Source organism: Rosa rugosa, chromosome 7, assembly GCF_958449725.1.
Source record: "Rosa rugosa chromosome 7, drRosRugo1.1, whole genome shotgun sequence".
Classification (NCBI taxonomy): domain Eukaryota; kingdom Viridiplantae; phylum Streptophyta; class Magnoliopsida; order Rosales; family Rosaceae; genus Rosa; species Rosa rugosa.
Genome location: NC_084826.1, coordinates 36588162 through 36595782, shown reverse-complemented (window position 1 = coordinate 36595782; position 7621 = coordinate 36588162). Strand labels below are relative to the sequence as shown.

General features: G+C 34.4%; 1 long non-coding RNA gene across 2 annotated transcripts; it reads left to right on the top strand.

The window, feature by feature from the left end:
• Nucleotides 1-2055: 2055 nt before the first annotated feature.
• LOC133722344 (uncharacterized) lies at nucleotides 2056-5305 on the top strand. Of its 2 annotated transcripts, none has more exons than XR_009852633.1 (3): nucleotides 2056-2278; nucleotides 2421-4652; nucleotides 4823-5305. It is a non-coding gene; the product is annotated as an uncharacterized LOC133722344 (long non-coding RNA). The 2 variants fall into 2 exon arrangements; XR_009852632.1 differs by lacking the exon at nucleotides 4823-5305 and having other exon boundaries at nucleotides 2421-2518; nucleotides 4385-4652.
• Nucleotides 5306-7621: the final 2316 nt, after the last annotated feature.

Sequence of the window (7621 nt, the reverse complement as noted above, 5' to 3'; positions counted from 1 at the left end):
GTCACTTTTTTTTTTTTTTTTTTTGAAACGGTCTCTTTTCTTATAATTACATGTGAACCTGAAGTTCACTCCACTCTTAGAACTTGAAGCTTCTAATTATGTAAACTCGAACCTGAAGTTTCGAGTAGATCTAGAACGAAAAAGTTCTAGTACGTGTCACCCTAGAACCTAAAGTTTCGAGTGAGTTGTTTTCAACATGAGATTGTATAAGAACCTGAAGTTCTAAATCCTGACACATCCCATTTATAAAAATGTTGTGTTAACAACACAATGCGATCATGTTCATGGTCTTTAAAGTTGTGGTAATAACAATAATCTCAGGTCTTGTAGATCTGATTGATCGATGACTCCAGAAGAGTTCATCTAGTGGAGTATAGTTGCATTATGCACCTCCGAAAGAGACATATGTTGGAAGAGTTTGCCATCTTGTATGGGTTGTATCATACATAAAGCTAATTTTGACATGGCCAAATCATAATCACAAGAAGTGGAATAATGGCAAATGAAAAGACCATATAAGTGGTGCCCTAAAATCATGGGAATGCTTTCTATATGTGAGATGGAACTAAGCATTGGGCATATCCATGTTTCGCACACCATACTATGGTGAATTTTTATCAAGCTACTATGGAAGAGAAGTGACTAAAGTAAGCACTAAGATGTTTTCAACATGCTTGATATTCCACCTTGCTATGTTAAGAGTCCTCCTTTATTTTGGCCAGGACTTCCACCATAATAATATTAAAACATGGTGTTGTGAGTATTGTGATTGAAATATATTAGAACCTGAAGTTTCTTTATCTTTAATCACATGAGAACCTAAAGTTTCTCAAATGTATCGCCAAAAAGATAGAGAACGAAACTTGAAGTTTCTTGATCCTTGATTATATGAGAGCTTGCAGTTCTTCAGCCACGTTAATGTGGATCCTCTAAAGAAGGGTCTGAAGTTCCTTATTTTTGTTATTACATGTGTTTAAAGTTCATGCTCCTTTTGGAACCTGAAGTTTCAAAAGTTATTTAAACTCGAGCCAAAAGCTTTGAGTATAATTAAAAGGTCACAAATAGCACAATTGTTAGCCTCGAACAAGAAGTTTTGAGTGAAATTCTATGACATGAAATTCAAAGATGTCGCCTTATTAAAGAACCTAGATTTCTAACATTTATGGATCATCGTTTCCTTCTAAGTAAATTTGGCAAAAGAAAGAAGGAAATATATGTGCTGCAATAATGCACATTATCTATAATCTAAGGGAAAATTTCGCAAACAGTACACCAAGTAAAGACCACTAATAATTCTTATACATAAAGTTCCAAACTAAACATTTCGGTACATGAAATCTGAAACTCGATCCACTATCAGTACACGACGTCAATTTTTGACACCAAAATGTCCATTATGCCCTCAGTTCTCTTTTTTTTTTAATAAATTTTTTTTTATGTTATTTTATTTTCCTTCGTTTTTTCTGTTATTTTTTTTCCTTCGTTTTTTTTGTTATTTTTTTTCCTTCGTTTTTATCTCTTTCTTCTTCCTTCTTCCGGGCTCACTCCCTCGCTTCCAACGCCGCCCTTGCCCTCCAATTGGTGAGATTTATGGTCCTACAGCTTATATTTGTAACTCAGCCAATATTTAGTCATGTGAAAAGAAAGAAAGAGATAAAAACGAAGGAAGAAAAAAAAAAAACAGAAAAAACGATGGAAAAAAAAAATAACGGAAAAAAAATTTATTAAAAAAAAAAAAGAACTGAGGGCATAATGGACATTTTGGTGTCAAAAATTGACGTCGTGTACTGATAGTGGGTCGAGTTTCAGATTTCGTGTACCGAAATGTTTGGTTTGGAACTTTATGTATAAGAATTATTAGTGGCCTTTACTTAGTGTACTGTTTGCGAAATTTTCCCATAATCTAAAGCGCGTGGACTGTTCACTGGCGCGTCACTGTTCATTGGTGTGCCACTATTCATTCGAGCCCGAAGTAAATGACACTTTTGCCCTGAATTTTTTCTTAAATTACATCGCTGCCATTCAGTCTGTTTTAAACACCCGTCGACAGTAGAACACTAGAACTCCAGAAGGTTCAGGTTTTTTCGCTCTGTCTCTTCTCCTTATCAACTTGACAGTGGTGCAGATATTTAGCAACTGGAGGGTTTGATTAGATACGCGGCAAGGATTGATTTCTGTGGCAAAGGGATTGATTTCCGTCTCAAATCAATATTGAGCTTCCTCGAAGAGAGACAAAGCTCGAGCTTTCTGGAGATGACGATCTTCTTCATTTTAAGAGGTATCTAATTGATTTTTCCACAAAAAAATCTTCAAAATCAGTTTAAATCGTCATATGTGATTGATTTAGGATTTGGGCTCGGAGATATTGATTAAACACAATATTGATTTTGCTAACAATTTCCATGTTTTTCTCTGACAAGAATTAAGATTGGGTATCTGCACCTTAGGATTCTTAGCAACATCGGCTTCTCAAATTTGTTAGATCATGCCGAAGAGATTTGTATAATCTCAAGTCTAGGTACCCCATGATCTTCATAGCTCTTACTTTAGATGGAATAGTTCAGATTGAATAGAAATAGTATTTGAAGGAATGACCTAAGAATTACAACCTTGCACTCATCTTTTGCCAATTTACATGTTGGCATTCATTGTGATATATAAATAAATTAGTTGATTCTTTTCATCTTCGGGGAGCCGCTATCACCATCTAGATTCACTGTTAGTCAAAGTCAACCTCAACGATCAAAATCAAGAACAGTAAAAGCTTGGTAAGATTTCAACTAAGCAAAATCAAGATGAATATCATAGTTGTTCATCTTTTGTTCATATACCCAAAGTGATTACCTTTAATTCACTTTTCGTTTTCATGTTTTCAGTTGTAGTAACTGATTTATCAGCTTTTATAATCTTTCAAGACAAAACCTTTTATTGTTTCTTTGTTTTGTTAATCGAAGTTCATAGTTCATATATGAAATTTCGTTTTTTTTGTGTAGCCTCTGTTCTAGATTTTGAATAATTGCAAGAACAACAGGTTTTTTTAACGCTGTTAGACAGAAAGAGTAAAGTAAAACAAATGAAAGAGATCTGGTTCTTAATCTGATTTTGGGCAGCCAATCATAGAATCAATCATACGGTTATTTCACTAATGTTGAAAGATTTTAGTTTTCGTTATCCTGTATGGAATGAATACAGGGGAAAATACCTTCGTCATTGCATATTTTATCTTTCTCAGGATTCAAAAGAGAAACGTTTTTTGGTCGAGCTTTTGTGTAAAAGTAGTTAAATTCACAGAAAATTGAAAGCAAATGGTTTGATTTTCTGTTGCAAAGAAATTTATAGTGGAATTCGACTTCGTATTGATGCTTTGAACTGTGATTTTGGAGGTTAGTGTGTCTGTGCTTAAAGGAAGCAACTTCTTTGCTGTTTGAGTGAATTAGAATTTGGGTAAGTTGCTATGTGTAATCATAGTGCATTATGTTTTCACTATTGAACTACATACTACAAATTGAATTTAAATGTATATTTGGACTGTTTTTTAACAGTTAAATTCTGTGAAATTCTAGGATAAGATCAGTTCTAAATTCTTCTATATCATGAATGTATGTAGAGATTGTTCCCTACCCATTCCACTTCAATTTTCACCTTTTTCTGCTATTGTTTTATTAACTTTTGTGTAGTTCAGTTTTGTTTGAATCAATTTTATGCATCTCTGATTATTGGAAACGTTGAAATTCAAAAAGTATAAACCATGTGTTTCACAATTGCAGCAACCAAAAGAATCATTAGTTTTCTTCCTAACCAAATTTTAACTGAAATGGAACAGTTTAACCAGTGATTAATATTGTTTCAAAATTATTGGTCTGTGTTTACGGTATTGTAATTAAGAATTAGGTGAGAGCCAGTGAACCCAGCCATGCTAATATTTCCACTTTCTTTCGTCTCTGTCTCTTTTTAACTCAATGAATTTGTGTTTTGGTGTGTGGAGCTATTAATTCCTTCATTGCTAAACTGATGGCTTATGATCTGATCGTTTACATATTATTAGCCCATGTGTTTATCTTGCAAAGTTGGAAAAATGTGTTTACGTCAATACTCAGGTCATTAGATTTTATGATTATGCATCCTTTGGTAAAGTAAAAGAAATGTCAACAATTAATGTCACGAGGACCTTTTTTAACTTCTGTTTGAGAACATGGGTACATTTGTACAAGTATTCATTTATGCTCATATTGATTTATATCAGTTTCACGGACATGAGCTTCTGCAAACTTAGATTCTCTATAATTGACGGTTCATACATAACACTTGATACTTGATACTTAATACTTGATTATCTATATGCCAAGACATTCATGTAGGGTTCCAATATTTTATATATAACTAGGATGAGAAGGATGAACAATTATATACCCAATTTCCTGCAACAAACTTTGAGGGCTAAAACTGATGAAACTAAAGAACGGCACTAAGCAAGTCTTCAATGTTAAAGGAATCTTTCCGGATACATGGCGATTCGCTCCCAGACAAGAAGACCAACCTTCAAGCTCCACAGCAAGCCAGGTCTCACCCACAAAAAAGAGACATTCGGACACATATAGCAGGCCACTCTTCAAATCGCCATCACCATTACCATCAAACAAATTTCCAAAAAGGTAACTTCTCCCTTTTCCTATTCTTCTGCACAAACAATACCGTGTAAATTTCATGACATACTTTTACCATCTTAGATTGCATTACCCTTTTTATTTCTGCACATAAAAATAAAAACTAGCCTCTAGCCTCACCCCACCTCCATATTTACATCATTGTTTCTGACTTCCAGTGCCAACAACTCAGTTGAGACTTCCAAGCAACTGTCAGCTTTTGCAAACGATGAATCTAACATTTTATAATCAGCTGATAGTTCGTCTTAACAGCAATCATATTGCCAACTCTGACCATTTTTTGTAAGATATACCTATTTTTAGCGCATTGAAGAAGTAGATCGGAGATTGAGCCAGAAAAAACCATTACCGTGTCTGAGATGCTTACAGAGATAGCGTAGTGTAGAGAATACCTGGGATGATCAGTCCACTCCCATTCAATAACTTCAAAGGACATCATCAACTATTTTTTGCAAACTACCACAACATCTGTACCGGTGGTGATGTTACTAGGACATGATCTACTTCAACTTTTGTTATAAAACAAGACTCAATCTTTTGTTAATATAATGATCATATCAACTATATTTTTTATGCTTTTAAATTTAGTCCTTAAATAACATTTTGTTAGTTCCAAAACCCGCGGCAAAGCGCGGGCACAATTTCTAGTGATCTCTAAAGATCATAAGTAGCTCTCAATATTTATCTTTACCAAGGTAAAGGTAATATATCCCAGATCCTGTAGATCTTGGTGGATAGCTTTAGAAGAACCCACATTTATGTTACCAAAATGAGAGATCTTTGTGTTTGGTACCTTCAGTACTTAAAGTGTGTGGTGTATATTGAAAAAAAAAAAAAAACATCTGTTCTCTCATTTGGATCATATTACACAACAATATGAGGCATATATGGTTATGACCCAGAAGTTCACTAAGCCAAATACATTAATTTGGCATGACCAAATTGGTCATTCATGTTATGTAAGATTACCAACAAGCTCCAATGAGATTCATTGTCGAGTTCAAATATTGTTGTGTTAAAAAAATATGATTGCAAAATTTGCTTATTTCGATGTTGGTCAAGGAGCAGTATTGCACGTATGATTTGTCACTTCAATCAATGAGACAATATTCCCGCCATTAGGGGGAGAAAAGAATGCGGAAGCAGTGACAACTATGCCTCAACTCCAAGTACGTCTGACCTCAAATAATCTAGCCTGCAAACTAGGCATTTGAAACCGAAGGGCCCAGGGGAAAGTATTGAAAAGAGTGCTTCTATTCATACCTCTCAAATTGGCATTTAGACCTCCCTCAACTTTTGAACAATTTTTATTCCCGTAATGCCCTCTAAAAAAAATAGTAGGAAGAAGGAAAAAAAAAAAAAAACCTCAGCCGTGTGCTAGCTTCTATGCTTTCTTCTTAACCTTCACAAACTCACTGTAAGCTCATTCTCCCACCTTCATCTTCATCATCACAGTTTTGATCATCCCACTACTCTCTTCCTATCCTTCATCTAAAGACACAATTTTCATTCTCTTTCCTATCTCACCGGTACTGTTACTCACGTAAAGATCATTATTGGTTTTTTTTTTTTTTTTTTTTTTTCTTGTAACTGATTGATTCTAAGCAATCAATTGAACCATATTTATAATAAAATTTTATGGATTGTTTATCATGGTAGGATTTGACCATGAATGGATATAATATTAATGGTGTACTCGGTTACTCGGCAATTTAATTATATGCAAGAAGAGAGAAAGAGAAACAAAGAGATTGAGGGAGAAATAGACCTGGAGATGAGGTTGTGGTTGGGTAGGATTCTGGCTATTTTTCTTATTTCTTTCAAAGGGTATTATAGGAAAAATATAATTCCAAAAATTGAAAGATGTCAAAATGCTAATTTGGGAGGTATGAATAGAAGTTCCCTATTGAAAAACACATTAGTGTGAGTGGACAAAAATAAATAATCAAGATCATTTAAATGATAAACTTTAATACTTTTCCACATAATTAAACTTAAAAACTGCGATGCATGCGACGTTTAGAAAATATTTTCTTTTAAATTAGAAATCTCGTAAAACAACTAGCCCCGCTGGTTAAGTATAAAAACATAAGGTTTGGGGAAGACTATATCACTATACAACAAAAGAGCCTCTCAGGCTCTATCCTCAACTTCGACCCACAAACACGAAGTAAGTGAGGAGGAGAACTAAAATAATGCAACCCAATTATCGAGAAAAACGATAAAATTAGTCAAACAAATGGTAAAACAAAATCTTTCCCTAAAGTCAACATCAAAATAAATCACAATTAATTCTCCAAAACGATCATCGAAAGTAATTCATGAGATAAATCGGAATCAAATTCCAAAATCAAATCATATCTTTGAAATATAATCCAAACCAAATAATATTCGAAACCATTCAGTGCTTAATAAATGAAACGATAATTAAATAAATTATAAATTTGGAAATAATTGCATGCATCATTTAAAACCAAAGTCCACTCACAGTACAACGTTGAGAATCAGGTATAATGGTTTCCTCATTGAGCAGTGGCTCGGCACGTCGTCCTGTGCACAACAATACATCTCAAATGACCGAATGGAAAGTCTGAAATAAATTCATAATAAATAAACAAAAAACTCGATATCTTTGTCCCTCCGAAACCTACAAGTTCCAAAACTCCTCAGAATTAGGCCAAACTTCACCCACAATATCGTTTCATCAATTCTAGCATTCTAGAATAGAAACAAAAGAAATCCAACGGTTGGATCTCCGAAAATCAACACCCGAAACTCCGAAACTTCGCAAATTCCCAATCGATACTAAACTTCCTCCGATTTCCACCAACCTCATACCACAAGTTCTACATGCTACAAGGAAGTGAAGGAACCCAACTAACCAAAATAGGAGGCCAGAATTGGCCCAACACACCCCCACGCGCCACCATCTCCGACCCCCATATTGGGTCTCACCA